Source organism: Octodon degus, unplaced genomic scaffold (assembly GCF_000260255.1).
Source record: "Octodon degus isolate 3935 unplaced genomic scaffold, OctDeg1.0 scaffold00002, whole genome shotgun sequence".
Lineage (NCBI taxonomy): Eukaryota > Metazoa > Chordata > Mammalia > Rodentia > Octodontidae > Octodon > Octodon degus.
This window is the reverse complement of record NW_004524578.1, coordinates 6,637,937-6,659,691: the sequence shown is the minus strand read 5'-3', so window position 1 is coordinate 6,659,691 and position 21,755 is coordinate 6,637,937. Positions and strand designations below refer to the sequence as shown.

At 52.6% G+C, this 21,755-nt stretch overlaps 1 pseudogene; it reads left to right on the top strand.

The window, feature by feature from the left end:
- The first annotated feature begins 17,850 nt into the window (after positions 1–17,850).
- LOC101581061 lies at positions 17,851–18,409 on the top strand (annotated as a pseudogene).
- The last annotated feature ends 3,346 nt before the right edge of the window (positions 18,410–21,755 follow it).

Genomic DNA, 21,755 nt, shown 5'->3' with positions numbered 1-21,755 from the left:
AGAGAGAGAGAGAGAGAGAGAGAGAGAAAGAAAGAAAGAAAGAAAGAAAGAAAGAAAGAAAGAAAGAAAGAAAGAAAGAAAGAAAGAAAGAAAACAAGTGTGAACGCTGATTCACCTGAGGTACTGACAGGCCACATGGCCACAGCCACGTGCAGTATTCCGTCCACACCCTACCCAGATGTCTGATTATGGATCTGTAAGTCAGCACCCTCGTCCCTTGATATCTGTCAGAGGCTAGCTACAGTGCTCCCCTCAGATACCTGAATCTGACGGTGTTCAAATCCCTTCTACAAAAGAGCTTGCACACCACACACACACAACCTCCTGCAGCCTTCACCTCCACGTGACCTGTGATGCCTCCTAGAATAGTTTCTACACTGTCCTACTACTTCAGGAATTCTGAGCAAGAAATGGAAAGTGGACACAAGTGCCAGCATTCCTCAGCACGCCCTCTTCGCCGGGAGTTACAAGTTTAGCTGATTCATGGAATCCTCACAGCCCTCCGAGGTACACACTATCCCCAGCCTCGTTTTACTGGTGAGTGCTCCGCTGTAATTGGGCATTTCTTCTAAGTTTAGAGGGCACTGAAATTCCAGGAGCTGCTCTCCGCCTCCTGCCCTGGGTCACTTTCCAAAACTTTCAGTTTTCTGTTCATCCTTGATGGGAGCCCACTCAGTTCGAGCCTCAAGGGTAACAAGGAGCAGAGCGTGCGGATCGTATTTGCTAAGGCTTCCAGTAACGCAGTATACCCCCTAGAGAGGTTTTAAACGCCTGCAGTCCCTAGCTTCACAGTCTGGAAGGCGGAGGCCCACAGCCGAGGTGTCCCCAGAGCTGGGTCTTCCGAAGGCCTTTCTTACTGGCTTGTTGGTCACCATCTTCTGCGTCTCCCTGGCTGTTCATGCGATCTCCACTTTGCAGGTGTCTGTGCAAATTCCCTGTCTTCTAAGGACACCATGCATACCGGGCTGGAGCCCCACTCTATGCACTTGTTTATTTACTTTTGCAAGGATCCTGTCGCTGAATGCAATCACATGCTGAGCCAATAGTGTGAGGACTTCAGATCCCTACACTATGGGTACACCATCCAGGCCGTAATGGGAAAAAAGCCCAAAGATTCCGGCACACTTACCAGAGCCCCAGCGAATGGCCCCCTCGGGTTCCTACCAGCAAGTCATTAAATGATCTTCTCAGGGTCACACATGTCCCAACTCCAACTCCACTGCCTCCCCAAGCCTCGCTCTCCTCCAACCTGGACCCCCATGACTCAGGACGAGGCCACCATTTCCTGTCCTGGAAGGCAAGGCATGGCATATGCCCCTCAGGGCGCTGGGTACGCCTCCACAGTCAGCTCCTCTCAGCAGAATTTCAAGGGAGAGAAATATTTAGCAGTTCCAGCAGGGGCAAGGGCTGACATTAAGCAAATTTCAAGGGTTATTGGAAGTTAATTGAGTTTAATCATATAATGATTTTATAATTAGTCATAGTGATCTTATTTCTACATGGATGGACTTAAACTCTGAAAAAAAAAAAAGGCGTGTATTGGGCAGGGGTGGGGCCTGAACAGCATAGAGTGTGACAGCAAGAGGGCAGAAGGTGGGAATGGGGTGGAAAAGATGAACCTATAGCGATGCCCGGAGCTCTGGGGCCTCGAGCACACATCAGCTGAGCGCTGGGACTCCTGTGGCTGCTCTCCGGGTCTCTGTGCTGCTCACTTAAGGATGTGCCCAGCTATATAGAAATTCACCCTGCGGCCAGGGGATCTGCAGGAGAAAACGTCTAATGTGACCAAGCCCACTGTGAGATGGAAGAATGTTGCTCCCAGGATAACTCTGACATCAGTGAGTCTGTGGCTCCAAAATGCTGGCTTAGCCTCATCAAACTCCAGCACCTGAAGTTGGCTGAAATCGCTGCAGTAAGGTGGATACCATGTTGGCCCAGGGTCTTTCTCCCAGCACACCTAAGGATCTAAGTTTGGCTCCCAGTGCCACAGCACTGGCCACTTGGTGGCCCACTGTGTTCCCAAATGATGAAATTAGAAATGGCCTCGTGAGGCTTGCCAAGGAGGGGCTAACCCTGGAGGGGGAGGGGGAGGGACCATGCTGACCAATGCGACATCCCCATGTGTTCATGTGCATGGTCCTCAAAAGGCAGGTAGTATTTTCTCTTAACTTCAGGAATGCAATCTAGGGGAGTAACAGGCAGGGAAAATGCCATTTCTCCAGTACCTACCATGCAAAGGCCCTGGGTTTATTCCCAAGTACTGCAAAAGCAAAAGGAAGGGTCGTAGTTTGTGCTTGGATGTCCCTGAAAGCTTCATGCAGTCATAGGTGGAGCTTTTTCAAAAGCGGCTGAATCTAGACTGTTTGCTTGACTCACGGTGCAATGCTAGGATTAAGGGTGGGTGGTCACTACATCAGCCCACTGATTTAGTTTGGCAGCCTCAAGAGAATACAAACAGCCAGGGAAAAAAAGGCTGCTGAGGTCCTTTGCTTCGTCGTGCCTGCCTGCCTGCCTGCCATGGACTGCTTCTTCTCTGCGATGCCCTTCTGCCACGCCATCCTGCCTTGGAGCCGGCTGGTTAGGGACTGAAAGCTCTGTGAACTGCAAACTAAATTAACCTTTCCTCATTTAACTTTGTGTGGCAGGTATTTTGTCTCAGCAGTGAGAAAAGTAACTAAAACAGGAGGGAGAGAGGGAAAAAGGGAGTAAGAAAGAGGAGAAAAAGAAAGGATTAAAGCAGATTTTTTTGTGTGGTACTGGGGATCAAACTTGGGACCTTGTACTTACCCGACAGGTGTTTATACCACTGAACTATCTCCCTGGCTAAGAAAAAGAAAGGAAAGTAAGAAAAGAAGGGAGGGGAGGGGAGGGAAAAGGAGGGGAGGGGAGGGGAGGAATTTGAATACAGGAAGAAAATCCTATGGAGACCCTGGGAGAAGCAAGAAATGGGCCACCTAAGAATCAGAGAGAGCAGCCTTAGGAACAGGTGGGCTACATCACACAGGTGGGCTGCAAAGTAGACCGACCTTCCCTGCAGGGAACAGAGCCCCGCCTACACCAGCAGACGTCTCTGATTGGGCCAATGCGGGTCGGACTCCCAACTCAGGAGTGGGAACTCCCTCTGCTGATCTTCTGGCTACATTTCCTGCCCTCCACAGATGCACACGGAGGTTGGAGATGAACAACATCAGGGTTCCCTCAAAAAATGAACGGGGAATCGGATGCTGTGTAGGTGACCCCCAAAAGCCACTGCAGCTCTTACGGCACAGCCATTGCCAGCACAAACCTAAGACCAGAGCTTGTGGCACACGCCACACAAGAAGCCAACAGTCACTGTGACACCACTCTCCAGAGAGACACTGAGGCTTAAGCAGGGCTTCAGAGGACAATGTAGGCTGCGGAGTCTCGTCCATCACAGGCCCGCTTCAGCCACAGATTGGCAGGGCTGTTTCATGTGCTTTGCTCTAAGCTCCTCATTAAACGTGAGGCTGAGGTCACAGTCCTCCAGACTTCCTGATAAAACCTCTCTCCTCCCTTCCTTGGGAGGCCTCCCCCGTCAATGCCTCCATTGCATCTTCTACCTGTCTCCCTAATCATCCAGGGGCTCTTTAGGGGCAGAAAACACATAGGAATAGTCATCTTCGCTCTTTTTGGGGTGCAGGAGACACTTCCAAAACCTTGACTTGTGTAAACACTGTCAAGATTGCGGATGTTTGTGGTTCTACTTTAGAGAGTTTTGTTTCCTTGCAAACCACTTACAGATCAGAAGAAACGGACGGTCAGCATGAGATTTCTGCATTCAAGGCCACCTCTCGTGTAGGTTAGTATTATTGATCACCTGCACCTCCAGGCCTGACAGGTAATCAATAGACCCTCTGACCCAGAGATGTGACTTGGCCTGTCGGGGCTTTAAAAACAAGAAGTGAACATAGCGGCTCTGGTTCACGCTTTTCATACACGAGAACTACATTTTTTTATTCCCCAGAGCTACAGGGCTGTTTCTGCTCAAATTACCCCAGCCATCCTAGGAGTGCGTAATCAGAGGGTCCCTTTCATTGTTTTCTGCTGGATGGTTCTACAGCCAACCCCAAGCTATTAAGAGAGAGTGACAGGCCCAACTTTGGGAAATCTATTTATGCGCCCAAAGGCGCATTCTATCTCACAGTTCTTTTTAGGAAGGGCCGTTAACCTTCTAGATAAGAAATATGGGAAAAGAATGGCTTATGGAGGGGGAGGGTCACACAGGAGGACAGGAGTTGGGCAGGCACCTGCCACACCAGGGGATGGCTTGTGGAAGCCACAGATGCTGTGACCTTCAGGAGTGGCAGGATCGCTGCCGGTGATAATGACATTGACCCTCGGGCTGCAGGCTTAGTGGAATGGGGGGAAGTAGAGAGAAGACTCTGGGAGAAATAGAAGACAAAACTTCTAAAGCTCTCCCTGACCCAGTTCCGCACCATCTACACCAGCAGCTACGTTCATCCTGCTGAGCCGGAGCTCCCTGGACACACCTGTTATGTGCGCAGGCACATCCACAGTCATTCTCCCAAGACTGCGAGCTCACTGAAGTTGAAAGCATGAATCATAACCAGTTAAGATCTAAGCCCAGGGCACAAAGAAAACCCAGCACCTGATAGATTCTCAACAAAGTCTAGTGAGTGAGTAAATGAATTTATGGATGAATGAATGGATTTATGAACACATGCGTGAATTTATGAATGGCCCAGTGAATGAAAATGTGGCATCTGAGCAAACACAGAATACAAAAGTGAGTACATCTAGAAGGTGCTGAGCACCAGCCAGAGGGGGAAACGGATACTATGAAGGGTTTCCTGCTGGAAAGGAAATGTCCAGTGTGTGGGTAATGTGGTCCATGCACCACTATCAACTTGAGATCATCACTCCAAACCACTCAAATGCGAGAGGTCCAGGAAACATAACACCACCATGGAACCAGGGTAGGAAGGAAGGGAAGTAGCTGGCCAATAGCATGGACCAGCACTACAGACCACAAGACAGAGACATCCAGTAAGGGCTGTCCAAGCCAGCCTTGGCAGTGGTGCCCACAAGAATGACTTCAGAGTAAAGGAATCAGCCTCCTTCCAAGCTCTAAAGCTCAGAGCAGGGAACTTTCGCACATGACGCCTTTGTCCTCCATTCAGCAAAGTGTGAGGGACCTCAGAATTTCTTTACTGCTAACCTTAAGAGTCAATTATGCTCATAGTATAGTCAGATCTCTGCATCCATGGGTGGGTTCCAGGCTTGGGGGTGCTGCAACCCCCTTCCAGAGACAGTGTCCAGGTTCCTTCCATCTCAAAAAGATAATATAGAAAAACAGTGCCCAAGTTTCACAGTTATTTGACATAGGAATAACTAAAGTGAAGGATAAGAGAGAAAATAACTGTACAGAGCAAGCTTGGGCTGGTTAAAAATAATAAAAATAAAAACCAAAGATAGATAGATAGATAGATAGATAGATAGATAGATAGATAGATAGATAGATAGATATGTTACACCCAGGAGGCCCAGACGGGCTTTCAATGGCATCACATCATGGGGACCTGGGAGAAGTCCACATGCAGGGTCCTGAGAATTATTTGGTGCACGTGTCCTGCAACCTGGCCACACCGCCCTTCCCCTGGGCAACTTAGCCAAGCCCGATCTTCCTGCCTGAGTTCCACATCTGGCAGATTCAGCCAAGTGTAGATTATGATTATTCGGAGGGGAGAAAATGCGTCTTCTCTCAACTCCTGCTAACTTTTTTTTCATGATTCCTTAAACAATATGACAATTTAAACAGCATCTACATGCTCTTAGGTATTATAGACCATCTAATGTAGAGTATGCTTACAGATGTGCACAGGTTATGTGTAAATACTGCACCATTTTATATGAAAATAAAGCAGCATCTGCATATCTGGGGAGCCGGTGGACCCTGGGACCCCCTCAGTGAGCACATGCACGGTGCTACAGCATCACCTGTGTTAGGCAAGAGCCAGGTGGGACCCTTGGTAACTGTGGCTGTGGCTGTGGATTCTAGCACAAGGGTGAGAGAACGCTTCTTTCCCAAATCTGGACGTGAATTTAACAACGCACAAGGAAGCCTCTCACCCTGCCCAGGGTCACTGTGAGGTACCTGCAAGGTAAGCAATCCTGGCATGCAGGAGAACAAGCGTAGGACTCGATTTTCCAGGTCATGATCACCAGGACATTTAATGAACAACTTGGCAACTCTCAGAATCTATCTGGTTCCTTGTCTCAAGGAACCCTCTACTCTGCCAGGTATAAAGTTCTCTTCTCCCCCAAATGTCTAAGCATTCCTGGGGCTCCCATCCACAGAGTCCCTACAGTGCTGTTTTCTTTAATCACTGATTCTTCATCTGCCTGCCAAACAGAAACTTGAGCGAGGCACAACTGTAGATGCCAGCTGGGGCCAGCAGAAGATCTGGGCTTACATACAAGGGAGCTGGATTACTCCGGTCACTGGTGCAAATCCAGAGAATGAGTTTAAGAAGAGTGCAGACATAAGTGGGTATACAGTTTAGGTGGCTCACCAAAATTGAGGAGAAAGTAAATAAGGATGGAAGAAGATCTCGGAGGGGATGCTCTTGCACAAATCGTGGGAGTGGCCAGGTGTCTGACCTTGCATGTATATAAGAGGGGTTAAGATGATTACTGATTAATGTAATGCTTGAGAAGCTGAAGCCAGTAGGGTTCAGTGATTAAAATCAGGGTAAGGGAAACCAAAGAGCTTTATTGTTTACAGTGGAGACACAAGCGTGAGCGAGCACAGGGTGTGTCCAGAAAACAACAGGTCCTGACCTGAAGCACACTTCTCTTTGAAGCTGGTGCCACCAGAAAGACCAGGTGCCCTGAAGGTCAGGGTGGAGAGTGGCTTTGCACCTGATCCTATGGGGTGCTGAAGCGGCACTGTCAGGACTCTCCTGTGAAGGGAGACTGAGGTTTCCCACCAAACTCCAGGGAGGAGCTCAGGCCTCCTTCCCAGGATCTTAAAGGCATCCATCCCTCCAGCCCCATGGACGCCTTCACCTGACTGCAGCTGCAGCCAACATCTGGAGAGGACCTTTCGTGAGACGCTCTGCCAGTACCACCTGCCTACAATGCTTACAATTTCCTGACCCTTACAAATTGGGTGACACTATAGTCGTTGTTTTTAGCCTATACATGTCAGGCTATTTTGCCATACAACAAAAGATACCTAACACAATGGGCTAACGAGAAAACAGCTACAAGACAAATGGTAAAATGGAGGAAAGAGACCTGTTACACAAGCCTTGCCAAAGTGTAGGAAAGACACAAAAAGGCTGATTGGGACAATACAGAGGAATGTCCATGTGTCTTGTGAAAGACAGAAAAAGCGGAGGTCTTGGTAACTAGCTGATCGTGGGACTTGCAAGAAAAAAAGCCACAATGATTATTTCAATGTTTTGGAGCCTGAATGTCTGAAAGAGACCAAGATGACTCTGGACAAAAATGGAAATTATGTAAATCTGCCATTGTTATTATAAATACCACCATTGTCTCCTTTGTTGGTCTTGGTGTTCAGATCAGTTCTCCTTGGAAACGATATATTCTGGAAAAGCGGCATGACCTCACCTAAGGGACTTCCCAGACCTGCCATCCCAGTTGTTAAAGCAGCCAGCACATGTCCTGTTTCATGGAAAGTCCCACTTTTGATGTTTCATCAAGTGCTTGTAATTGGGTATGTGAGGGACTCGCAGCAGGTGTGGCCTCTTTCAACAGTCACATGAACGTGACAAAGCCCTGCCCTTCCGGGAAGCATCCTGTAGCGTTTTGACCAAGCCTGCGAGGACCAGGGAGCTGGCTCGCACTCACAAGCACAGAATTTCCAGCTGCCACGCCGCAGCAAGAGCCTCACTGATTGAGCCATCAACACTCGGAAGTTGAAAGAGAGAAAAGAACTCAGCTAGACGGGGGAGGACCGGGCAGGGGTGCTGACAGCATCCGTGGCGCTGGGTTCTGGAGTCAGATGGTCCCCTCGGTGGATGTGTGGGCGCCAGATGTGCGAGCCTGGGACGAGCATCCGCTTCAGCTCAGCGTTTGGCAAAGGCTGAGGCTAGGCCCCTGGGTCAGGTACAGAAAGCACCCGGGCGCCTTTCTTTGCCTCCCCCACTAAGAGGCCGGGGAGATCGCACAGGAATTGAAAGTTTACTCAGAAAAATAGGAAAACTTCACAATGTGTGTCTGCTCTGGAACACACCCATTCTCCCATAATGATGTCAAGGTGAAAGGGAGAAGTACAATAACAAGGAAAGTAGTCTTATTCTTTCTTACTTACAGATCTTTCCACCGCCTTTTACTGAATGGCGTTACTCAGAAGCACCCCAGATGGTCCTCCCTGGTCGGCCCTCTCTTGACAGGGTCTTACTGCTTAGCCCGTTCATGTACGTTCTCACGACAGGCTCCTGCGCGCACTCTGAGCAGTCGGTGACCCCTGCAGATCCCAGGGCGCCGAGTCCGTCTATGCAGGCCTCACTGCGCAGCTTGCTCAGGGGTCTGCCTTTCCACTGTTCATCGGTCCCCACCCAAGTCACTGGCCACACCCGGGGGACACTGGGAAATGTCAGTCTCATGATATCGTTCTCATTTCTAAAACTAGGAGTGGGGGAGGTCTAATAACTAGAGACCAAAGATGCCGCTTAATGCAACCTAACGCGCGGCGCAGGCCCTCACTGCCAAGAAGCGAGCAGCCCAAGTGCTCTCCACACGGAGGCGGAGGAACCTGCGGCAGAGCTCAGAGTCCACGCTGGCAGGTGCTACCGGGCCTTCTCTGGTCCGTTATCGTGGTCCATTAGCACGCTGTAAAACACAGTGCCTCGCTTGCAGCAAGTAAAGAAAAGTGGAAGAAAAAAATAAAAGGGGACGAGGAGAGGGAGGGCCACACAACACAGTGCCTGGAGAAACTAAAGCCAGGCTGAAGGGGGCTTACTGATTCGGGCTTTATCCGTGTGCTGCACAATCTCCATCAAGTGTGTCTCCAACCTTCTCAGAATTTTCCAGTGCAACCTCGAGGTTACGATGCCTCCTCAGGCAGCGCATCGGTAGCGGCCCCTGAGAAGGCGCCCTTTTCCTCCTTCACGATGGTCTTGCGGGTCGACCTTCGCCCTCACCCCTACAGCCCGAGCAGTCCATCACCGCTGCGCAGGCCTGTGGAAGCACGCTTGCACTCATCTGCTGGGCCGCTTGACTCTGCTGCCCCCTGCTGGAGCTGCTGCCCTGCGAGGGTCTGGTTCCCACCTGCAGACAAACCCTGTGGACCGCTGAGCTCAAGGGTCCCAAAGTGCACTGCGGCAACTTCCCTTCCGAGCTGCCCTCCAGGAGAACTCAAGCACCAGTGCGACATGATGCCAAGCAAAGAAACCCACTTCTCTCCTGCCGAGGAGCTCGGCCCCGTCCGAAGCATCCTCAGTTCATCCCAGTAAAGCATGTCTTGATGACTGTCCTGTCTGACTACGGAACAGGAGCCAGATGGAGAAGCTGTGGACAAGGGCCGACATGCCCTGTCGCACCAGCCAAGTCTTACACAATGCTGGAAGACTCTGTTCCAAGGAGAAGTCCAGCGCTCCGGCATCACCCGGGAAGCCAGCGTCGCGTGCACTGTAGGAGACCCGAAGGACAGGCCCTGGCCTGGAGAAACCAGGAAGCAGCAGTTCTGGGGGCATCTGTAGAGTCCCCTGTCTTCCTGTAGGGGTACAGGAACAGCCGGTGTTCACTGTGGCTTCTGTTGTCCCATTTGGGTGCTTTGATGTTGGGACTTTGCAGACCCTGAGAGCTCTGCCCTCTTAGGCTAGATAATTTCTAAGACAGTGGGCAGCTTGCCCTTCCTATCTCTCCAGCCTGGACATCGTATGTAAATGAGCCAAGCGACCCCCACCCCTTACACTACATCCATTCCACACATCATCTCTCCTATCGCAGCCACAACCGTGGAATGCAGATGAGGATGAAGAGTAGTTAGAGCCCCACGCTATCAGAAATGGACTTGTATTTGAACCCAAGACCTAAGTGCTGCTTGTTTCCAGCTCTTAATTGCCTTCCCAGTGAGGACCACGTAGCCAAGGATATTCACAAGGGTGTCCCTATTGCTCTCAACCCCACATGGGCCACATGGTCCCTGCCACCCAGTTCTCCATGATCCCTCCCCAGGGATGCAGTTATCTGATCACCCCCAGCCAACAGCCAGCAGCAGCCTCTCCTGGGACCTTAGCACTTCAGCGGCACTCCCAGTGCAGCCAGAATGCGAGGGAGGCTTCCAGCTCTGCCCCCCAGACCTGCCCAGCATGACACATTGGAGTGATTTTAAATCTGTGTAGCAAAACGGCTGAGGTGGTAAAAGGGAGACTGTTTCCTCTGCTCCCTGGGGAGGACTTTACAGTGTGTCCGTGGCAGTCAGGATGGAGTAAGGGCATTTGAGAATCGTGAGAAACACCAGCATCACTCACACCTAAATGCAGTCTTCCTGCTAGAAGCCAAGAGGCTTATTAGGGCTTTCAGCTGAGAAGCAAACAGCACCTGAACAAGCTGCCTCCTGACGTTCCCACATTTGCACAGACCCCAAGGGAACCAGAAGAGGCAGAAGGAGCCAGAGCTGCGAGGACACTGGGCTCAAGGGTACCCCCATGTGACACCGGGACAAGGATCCACACCTTCTGTGCTGCAGCCCAGCACCATCACAGAGATACACCAGCCAAGAGCAAATCAACTCATTCTGTAGGTTGCGAGAATGGCAGTGTCATAAAAGACAGGCCGTGCTGCAGATGAAGGATCAGAAGAGAGGTGACATGCAGCACCTCCCCCTACACTGTCCTCTGCACCGTGTGGTAGGCAGAAGGGGGAGGCTCCGGACAAAGGACAGGAGGTCAGGTAACAAAATCATGACACCACAGTCAAGGAAGTGCAAGTGTTTTATTGGTAGAAGCTGGCGATGCCACCAGTTGCACTGTGCTAGTGTAAGAGAAATCCTCTGTGAAGAATGTCCTAGATAGTGAGGGGTACAGGACCTGAAGAGCCACACACTGGAGACCTGGGGTAAAGGCCCGCAACGTATGGGGCTTGTCCCTGAAAGCATCAGAAGTAAATCTCACACACAGCAAATGCGGGAGGAGGGACTTGGCAGCTGCTTCTGCTACCTGCATTTTACAACACTTGTATTTTTAAAATTAAAAATAGAGTGAGCTTTGTTTTAAATCTGATCTTTGAGTTCAGGTGTCACCCCTCGCACATCGGCTGGCGGTAATTACCATGCGGGGATGGGAAACAGCCTGGGGCCCAGGGGAGGACCCAGCCCCAATTCCTGGTGTCCCTGTGTTCCAGAGGAGCTGTCACAGTGGGGAGGGAAAGCGACTTCTAGGAAGCTGCAGCCTGGAAGGGAAGAAGAAGAGGTCCAACAAAGGAGAAGTTAGGCAGAAAGAAGGAAGTTCAATGGCTGTGGGGACTGTGGGATGTGAGACCAGAAACCTAAGTTAGGGCCCACTTCCAGGTAACTTAGCCAGAGCCTGAGGAGAGTGGGAGCCCGGCGCATGGGCTGTGGTCCTGGTGCGAATTACCAGACATCTGTCCCACCACAGGCAGCAGAGGTGCTGCCAGGACAGCTCCCAGGATTCAGGGCTGAGTGAGTCAGTAGGCAGGGTGGGTGAGGCCACCGCTCCCAGCTGCAAGGCAACCCGCACACTGACTGTCACCTCCGACCTCACCTCACGTCCATCTTCTGCTCTGGCCACTGCCTCATGGAGGCCTTGCATAGCCTGAGGAGGCTCTGACCCCACAGCTGCACCCTGAGTGATCCAGGGCCTACCATGAGCTCTGGCAGGGAAGCTGGGCTTCTCTTTCACAATTCTTCGGAGCTGTGCCCTTGGGAGCCTCGGGGCCTGCAGGACTCACCTGGCATTGCTGAGACCTCCAGAGAACGTTGGCCCTGCAGCTCCTTTTTGGCTTCTAAGGCCACAGATGACAGCTGGAGGCCCCAAGCTAGAGATCCCCCTCCTCAGGGACACACTGGCCTTGAAGCTGATGGGGGGGGGGGTGATGGAGACCCTGGGATCAGGGTTTGAAACCCACCTCTGCCCTTCCTGGGTCTGCATCTGACTCCAAGCTCCTGCCCCTCCATTTCCCCTCCTGACATCTGGGGTACAGTTGGCCCCCAAGGATAAAATGAGGTGGTCTGCAAGCACTCCCAGATGCCAAGTGGCCCTGAGCCGGGCTCCCGCGTAGCCTTGTCACCCACCAGCTGTCCTGCTCACTCTCACCCGGGGCCCCCAGGTCTCCTGTCTCCTCAGCCCTTGCAGTTTCTGTCCTATTCGCGGTGTCCCTGTTTCTCCCTGCCCAGAGTGGCCAGTCTCACAGGCGCAGGACAGAGCCAGGGATGGGCCAGATCGATGAAGACTCCTTAGGCGAAGAGAGTAGCCAGTCATCAACATGTTTAGGGGCGCCCTCCCCAGAAGTGGACCAGAACCCCACCGCCCCAGGGTATGGGGTGCGGGTGGGGTGGGGCGCTGCAGGGTCCTCGGGTGCGCTCCTGCTGCAACCCCACAACCACGGTTCTCTCCAGTCAAGCCCCCGGCTGCACAGCATTTCCTGGATATCTTAGTGAGGCCTGCACCGGCGCCCAAGGCAGCGCACTTCCTGCTCTTCTGGGACCCCGCTGCGACCCGCGGGAGCCGGGACCCCGCGCCCCGAGCCCGCAGGAAGTGCAACAGCGCCATCTAGTGGCCATGCGCTGCAGCCGCGCTGGACTCCTTGGTCCTTAGAGGAGACTCGCGGTTAAGGCGCTCTGAATTGCAGGACGTTCTTCACCGAGCGCTAAGCAACAGACGGGCTGTCACTGCCGCCCAAGTGTCTAGAGACCCAAAGAGACCACCGGTGCTCGGCCCGAAACCTGCATATGGAAGGATTGTGGAAACCGCTTCCCGGGACACCCTCCATCAGGTCTCGGGTAAGAGCTGGGTGGACCTGAAAATTGGGGCTCCATCCAGTTCCCGGATGACACTGATGGGGTAGTGTGCATGGGGCCAGCCCCGAGAGACCTAGGCCCAGCGCCTACATCCGTCATGCCAGAGGGCTTCTCCATATTCTGGGGTCTGCATTGGCCTTGCTGGGCTGTGACGGCGGAGTTCCAGGGCCTGAACCTCAAGGATTCTAGGAAAAGCAGGGGACTTGAAGGCCAGCGGAGCATGGGGACTGCCCCCTCCCCACCCCTCGTCCAGCAGGCAGGTCCCAGCCCTGGCCAGCAGAGCCCATAGTCCAGGACATTGGTTGTCCAGATCCCCGGGGGCATTTTAAGTCATCTAGGTACAGTGACCTTGATTCCCAGCCCTATGCAGAAGCCTTGCTCTGTGCTGTAGCAGAGGTTTGTGAGGCCCTCGGAAGCCCCTGCACCAAGTAGCCTAAGTGATTTCAAGGTCCTGTCCTCAGCTTGCTGCGCTGAGACCTGGCCCCCCATATATTCTGCTTTGTGCCGGCACAGTAGCAACACATGCTTTTGAATATTTCATGTCCAGCAAAAGACTCCTGGAAACAGGAAGCTCTAGGACTCACAAATGCATGCTTCAGGACAAGGGCAGAGGCAAGTCACCTGGAAGAAGGGCACAGATGGAGCCCTCTGTGACTCCACAGCACACAAGAAAGAATAAATAGAAAACAAGAGAACATCGGCCTGGCCTCCCTTCACTCAATAGCACAAGACCAACTCCAACGAATATAGGCAAAGGAGATTTTCACCTTCTGCTGTGGAAAGTGCCTCGGGCAGTCCTGGCCTCCCAGGTGCTGCTGTACCTGGCAGCTCTCCAGAGCTGGGTTTCCACTCCGTGTTCTAACTCTCCTGCGGCCGCGGGAAGCCAGCACTCTGCCCACACTGGCTTCCCAGGCACCTGGACAGTCAAGCCAATGGGACATGTGGGCCACTCTTGTTCAGGGAAATCCTTCCTGCCTCTGATGGCTTGGACCTGTTCACCTGTGTCCCTAAAGCCATAATGAGAGGCCACTCCTGGAAAAATTAAAAATGGATGCTGGAGGCAATGGCCCCGCTGGGCAGATGCCCCTCAGGTGCACAGCAGGACAGCTGCCTGCACCTTATGGCTGAGAAGCTTCTGTCAGCTCAGGATCCTGGCGAGAGACCCAGGAACCACCACACTGGGTAGAATAACACAGTAATACTCAACTACTCAGAGCGGGAGCAAATTGCATGGATGAAAAAAAAAAAACACTCTTGTGAGGCGTGAAGCTGCACCCTTTAAGCAGGAAGCTCAGAAGCATGGGCACCATGGTGGTGCTAGTGGACTTCAGGCCAGTGGGCAGAGCGACTTTCAGTAGGACACAGCTGCAGGCAGGGGACACTGAGCCACCAGAGCCTGAGCTGCCTGGGGCCCCAGTTCTGCCTTGCTGAGCCCTCATGGCTCAGTCTGGGCCCCAGCCAGCCCCACCCCACCGCAGGGCATTTGGGGGGCAGGAGGGGGTCTCATCAGCAGAAATGCCTCTGGATTGGCTTTTCTATCTTATCTTATCAAGCTTGGAAGTGACATTCACAGGAGACCAACTGTGTCAAAGTTGCAGGGGCTGTGAGCCTTGGGCTGGCCCTCCTAGAGCTTGCAATCCAGGCAGAGCCACATGTAGCCCTTGGCTTTCACTTGCCCCTCCAGCCCCCCAGCCCCTCTAGCCCTCCAGCCCTCCAGCCCCTCCAGCCCTCCAGCCCCTCCAGCCCCCCAGCCCCTCTAGCCCCCCAGCCCCTCCAGTCCCCCAAGCCCTCCAGTCCCTCCAGCCCCTCCAGCCCCTCCAGCCCCTCCAGCCCCTCTACCCCTCCAGCCCTCCAGTCCCTCCAGCCCTCCAGCCCCTCTAGCCCTCCAGCCCCTCCAGCCCCCCAGCCCCTCTAGCCCCCCAGCCCCTCCCGTTCCCCCAGCCCTCCCGCCCCCCCAGCCCCCCCATCCCCTCCAGCCCCTCCAGCCCCTCCAGCACCCTAACAGAGCTCCAAGTGGCTAATGCAGGGCACCAGCCACTGCCCAGAGGGCTCATATCTCCCCCTTCCTCTCCCCCAGAGGCACCCTCTCTTCCCCAAACCTCCCCAGTGCATCCCACCAGCTGCACCCCTTATCTGTCCCTGCAAGTCTCCAGCTGCAGAGGGACCATCCACCACCCTCTCTGCGCCTTCTCTCATCATCTTCTGTGGCGACTTCTGTGCTGCTGCTCCTAAAGCAGTCCTGTCATCAGTACTCTAAGGTTGCATGTGGACACGCTGATCACTGGCACTAGCACAGGACAAGGGACCCAGCCCCATCACTATTACTACTTTTAAAAAAAAAAAAATCACTTATTTATTTTGTACAGGGTTTCGATACTGGCATTGCAGGCATGCACCACCACATCCGGATTCAGTGGCCAGCTTTGCACACGCAGGGTTCTGGGGCCAGCACGGCATGTGGTACTGGGAATCGAAGCCAGGTCCTGTCGCTTGCCAGGCAGGCACTAGACCACTGAGCTGTCTCCCCAGCCCTGTCATTTCTTCTTATAGGGGCTGCTACTCACACTGACCAGAAAGTGGCAGGAGGACCATGGCCAGGGATGCCCTGCCCAGGAGTCTGAGCCAGATCTTAGAGAAGATGGTGATGGGAGCTGGATCACCAGCCAAGAGCACGCCGGCCTCCAGCTGTGCATGGGGGATCTTCAGCTTCTTGGTTACCACCGTGGCCTGGCTTAAGGAGGGGCACGGCCCATGGCCAGAAGAGCACCTCCATCTTCCCAGGGTGGTGGAGGACAGGCCTGCCCTCACCCACTGCCGGGTGACAAGCAGGATGCCCACCCTCCTCCCCTCTTCCCTCTCTCGTGCCACACCCGCAGTGACACCGTGCTCCTCCTGGTGAACCCCAGCCTGGAGACCCAGGCATCCCCAGATGCTAATCACAGCGTTTCCCCTCCCAAGGACTCCTGCGGGGAAACAGGGTCCCCACGGTGCCGACAGCCCCCAGGTACTTTAGTTGCTGCTGCTGAGAAGAGGCCAAGCGACACATCAAAATAACCAAAAGTCTACGGTGGCCAAACGGAGGGCACAGAACAGAAGCGAGTGTGGGCCTCACGGGTCGGTGAGATGAGGCTGAGTCCCCGCCCCTGCTGGCAGAGTCCCTGACCCTCTGGCGCTGACAGGTGTTGAGGTGCTCTGCTCGATGGAGGAAGAGGGCTGCGCGGGGGAACAGAAGGGGATCCCAGGCGAGTGCAGCCCCAGCTGAGAGCCCCACATTGTGGGGGTGAAGGGAGGCCAGACGCATTTTAGTGGATCCTTTAAAGTCCATATTTGCTTACTGCCAAGTAGCTAAAGTGAATTAAGAGAAACCTGGGGTCTGCGCTCCTGGACTCAAAATGAAACTCCGCATGTTTTCCTTAAAAATAGAGAACACTCCCACGCCCCTTTTCAGAATAATTTACATGCCCCGAAATTATCCATCACTGAAATTTGGGGAAGGGGAACACGCCCACAGCTCTGTATTACAACTAATCAGTTCCGCATGCCCCTGGGGGAGTGGGCAGGCAGGTGACAATCCCGACACCCCCGGCCGCAGGGAGCGGAGGCTTGGGCTTTGGTTTGTGTGAGGCTGCCATCGCGCGGCCGCCGCGAGTAGTGCTTCTCGGGACCGGGCCGTGAAAGGAGCCTGCGCTGTTGAGTTAGCCAAGTTCCAGCAGGGTAGGTGTTTTCTGCCACCAGCAGGAAAAGAGCAGCGAGGTACACCTTAAACTCCGTTTCTGGAAATTCGGATTCTGGTGTTGCCATCTGGGTTTGAGTCTTCTCCATGGCGCCTCCCTGGCATGCTGTGAGCTTCGAATAAGACAGACAGCAACTTCCTCTCTAAAGGAGAAACAGTTTTTCTCCTCTGGAGGCCAGCGGTCACGTTCCGCACCCCCCGCACCCCCCCCGGAGGTGGGGGAGGGGTGGGGGAGGGGGTTGGGGGGCAGGAAGCCCTGGATCCAAGCTGGCCCCGGGCTGGACCATAATGTTGCTGTCTTAGGCAACCAGCTTGCCTGAACCTAGGAGCCCAGCTAAGCTTCTCCTCCTCCAATTGTCCAGTAGCAGGTAGCCTCAGCTGCAACCGTGGAGCTGATAAACACAGAGGGTGCTTGTGGCTCAGACTCCTGTAGGTGCAGGCGGGCCACCGTGGCAATGGCGCAGCTCTGGTGAGGGCTGCGCGGGCTGCACCACACCAGGAGGATGGTGGCGGAAGAACTCAAGGTTTCCACGGCTCGCTCTCCCTTTTTATAAAACCATCAGGACTCAACCCTGGGTGCCCCAGCCTAATGGTCGGATCGGATCGGATCACACCCTAAACACCATAGATTACGTTTCCACCCTCCTCATACCCTGCTATGAGGGTTTCACTTAAACCATGAACCCTTGGGGACCAAACTAGCGCCATACCCAAACCGCAGTACCTCCTCTCTTCATTTGCCCATGAGAACCCTCAGGTATCCCCAAAATGCATGGCCATCCCAGGCCAGCACCCCTGACCAGAGCTGCGCCATTGCCACCATGTGTGAAAACAGTAGGAGAGCGTGACTCAGGATGAGCTGGGAGGTCTGGATGCGGCACGGGCAGGACCCGCACTCAGTCTTCTGGGGAAACAGGAAATTCTGCCTCCTGGATTTGACGTCTAAAAGCCAGGCTCACTTGGCAAGTGGTGAGAAGAAAGGGATAAGGACTCCTAAACAGATCTGAGGGCTCCACAGAACAAGGGCGGCGCGACCCCACACTCGGGCGGGAGTTCTCAGAAAAGGAGCGGTGCTGCTTGGTTTAGGTCTAAAATGTCCCCCAAAAGTTCATGTTTGAGCCCGCAGCGGGAAACGCACCAATTTATCCGCACACCACCTCAACCAGAGAAGAAGATGCTAATTAAAGTGAAGACACTGACCGGAAAGGAGATTGAGATTGACATTGAACCCACAGACAAGGTGGAGCGAATCAAGGAGCGTGTTGAGGAGAAAGAGGGAATCCCGCCACAACAGCAGCGGCTCATCTATAGCGGCAAACAGATGAATGATGAGAAGACAGCAGTGACTACAAGATTCTAGGTGGTTCTGTCCTCCACCTGGTGTTGGCTCTGAGAGGAGGAGGCGGTCTTAGGCAATGATGAGTCTTCCCTCCTCTGTACCTCCCTACCCTGTCGCTCATAGTGAAGTATATATTCTGTCACTGGCTGGGACACATGAGCCGTTGCCTCCTGTCTTGGCTGCCCTGTGTTGTGTATTTACAGATGGGAGACTGAGGACCCCAGGATGCAGTGTTCCTGGCCCAACGGGCCTTTGCTGACTAGTGGGTTTTAGTTTGCAGTCCTGTGCACTTCCCTCTTATGGCTGTGTCCCTGATTGCCAATAAAATATTTCCTAGCCTTCTGGAAAAAAAAAAAAAAAAAGTTCATGTTTGGAGGATGGTTGGATCATGGGCATGCACCTGTTGATGAGTTCCTAGCTGAACGTGCTGGGCAGAGGCGGTCACCGGTGTGTGACCTGGAACGGTGGGTACTCATCCGTCCTTGACTCGCTTCTGTTTGCTGAACACCGAGAGCTGAGCAGCCTTCCGCAGCTTGTCCTGCTGCTCTGCTGCTTCTGCTTTGGCGTCAGCCCGCCGGGTGGCAACCATGGATGGAAATGAAGCCCTAAAGCTTCAGAGGTGGTTATTTTGTTCCAGCAATGGGAAAGTGACAGAGACAGCCCCAGAGGGTGGCCTGAGGCCCAGGTCTTGGAGGAGACTTTGTGGAGGTGCCTGGAACAGCCTCAAAGCAAAGCTCCAGCACCCCAGAACATGAGGGACAAAGGATCACACATGGCCAGGAATGCAGAGGACACAGGGCAGAGACAACCTGCACATGGCGCATCAGTTCTTGTTTAGGATCAGCAGAAGCGTCAGGTGGCCACAGGGATGCCACAGCAGGAGTCTGTGTGGGAAGGGCCACCAGCTCAGCCGTGTTGTCAACGTGGTTGGGTGGCACAATGTTATGTGTTAGCTATACCAACATGGACCAAGAAAAGATGTGCCTGCTTCATCAAGCTTCTGCACTGAGCATCAGCCCCAGGAAGGCAAAAAGTGAGAGGGTTTATTCCTATGTGTCTCAAGTACTCTTCTCTCATAGCTGGGTCAGATACCTGACACTCAAACTGAAGAAAAGTTTATTTTACTAAAGAGGTAAAGGTACTGGAGGTTTCAGTCCATCCCCAGCTGGCTCCAATGCAGGGCAGAACATGGAGGGCAGCAGTTCATGGAGGAGGCGAAGGGCAGAATAAAAGGAGTAAAAGCAACAAAGGCAACAGAGAGCAAGTCTTCTCTGTCTCCCTTATTGTACATTCAGGCTGTCCGCCCCAGGCTAGGTGTAGCACTCACACCCATAATCCCAGCAGTACTCAGACCCATAATCCCAGCAGGGCTCAGTACCATAATCTGAGCCTTGGATCATGAATGAATCACAAACAGTAGAACTGCGCCTCAGTGACCGCATGAGGCTTTGAGGGGACAGCTACACACAAACCATAACACCATGTACATCTAAAGCCCACAGAGATTGGATCTGTGGAGTGATTGGCCCAGTGTCACCTGCATAAAAGCACCAGACCAAGCACTTTGTGAGTCCTGCCAACGTGGTCCCATAGAGAGACAGTAGAATGGCACCCTCTCCAAGGGCTGTGCCCAGGGCCTACGGGCTCTGATTGCTGCCGTGCACCCAGGGCTGTCTGCAGGATGAGGCAAGAAGAACCTTGCCTAGGGATTGGGCTTCGACATAATCCACATTTGCAGAGAAGGGATGCAACTCTCCATGTCCACCTGACATCCCCAGCAGTGCCAAAGTGCTGGAGCTCCAACTGGGCTCTGGACCACAGCGAAAATGGGCCTGATGAAAATTAGCACATCTGTGTGGAATCTGTTCTCTGATGCTCATTGTGCAAAGCCTTCCAGCAGAGAGACATCTTCTGAGGAGAGAAGATCCTAAGGCCAAGGACAAGCCTATGAGCTCGGGCGCCTGGTGTCAGGAGCCCATGGCCGCTCCTCACACTTGCTGCCGTGATGGTGAGAGAGGTGGTAGAAACATCAAGCAGTTTCCAAGAAACCCTCCAGCAAATCCACATTTCAGGTCCAAAAGACATTGTAGGAAGAACTAAGTGCTTCTAAAAAGCATTACATAATTTTGCTCAATTTTTTCAAACCATTAGTTTATAATTTATGGATCTTTTCTTTTTTTAATTTATTTATTTATTTATTTATTTTTGTATTTTAAGGAAGGGTCTACAGGGTGTTCAAGGTCTCACTACTAGATCAGACGCGTAGTGATTCTCCTGTTTACAGCCTCCCAAGAGCTGGGATTACAGGCGCACGCACCATGCCTTCTCAGTTGCCATCTCAGTGTGCCCCTGGAGTAGGGCCAGCGCAGCAAGCCCAGGGATTGAACCCCTGGCCCCCGTGCCTGCTTACAGGTGCTTTAATATGGCCAGCCCTTGGACCTTTCTTTTCTAAAGTCAAAGCACTAGGAGAGTAGACCAGATTAAAATTTGAACATTTTATACTCCGCCCTGAAAAAAAAAAATGGAGATTTTAAAATTGTAATCAGGGCTGAGGAGATAGCTCAGTGGCCTAAGTGCCTGCCTGGCAAGCACAAGGACCCAGGTTCAATCCCTAGTACTGCATGACATGCCAACCCTGGAACCCCAGGCATGCCGTGCCAGCCACCAGAACCAGGCATGGTGGCACACTCCTGTAATTCCAGCACTGGGGAGGCTGAGACAGGAGACCCTGTACCAAATAAATAAATAAGACTAAAACTGCCATCAGGGGATGCTCAGGGTTTTGCAAGTAACTGACCAGAGGAACTCATTCTTTCCCTGTGTGCTGCAGCCTTTGTTCTCAAAGGTGCGCTGGAGCAAAGTGCAGCTGGCCTTAGTGGGTGGTGTGTCACAGGAATCCACCAACCCTGGATTGGGTGCCCTGCAGCTGTACTAGGATGATGACACCACCATGAACAGACAGCGACACTTTTGTCATTATTCCCTAAGTCACACAGTAGAGGAACTATTTCTACGGTATTTTATTCTATCAGAAATTACAAGTAGGTCATCTAGAGATGATTTATATGTACAAGAGGGTATGCACGGTTGCAACCCAACACTACCCTTTTATACACGTAGCTTAAGCACCCATCCAAGGATTTCAGTATTTGAAGGGACACAGAACTAATCTCCAGAGAATTCTTAGGGACAACTATACCCAGTGCTGAGATAGCCAAAGACCCCACTATGACCGTTAACCTGTTTGTGTGTGTGTGTGTGTGTGTGTGTGTGTATGTGCATGTGTGTGTGTGTGTGTGTGTAGTACAAGGATTTGAACTCAGGACCCTGCAGTTGCCAGGCAAGCACTTATTCTACTAAGCTATCTCCCCGGCCCCTACTGACCCATCTCCCCGGCCCTCATTAACCTTTTTTTTTTTTCCCCATAATTTTATTGAGAAACAAATAGCAATGAAACAGTTTCAAACCAAATTGGTAGGACAGTTTTAATAATTAACACATTGCATACATTCTTCCTAGTGGTTAATTGCTGTACAAGATGCAGACACGATATCCTATCTACAAACACCATTAGAACAAATCCCTCTATTCATCAAGAGAATGTAACTATATATCTATCCTAACCACTTTGAATACACAGATACAAAATGGACATTCATCTGTATACCCTTTTTTTGTTAAGTTCCGTTATT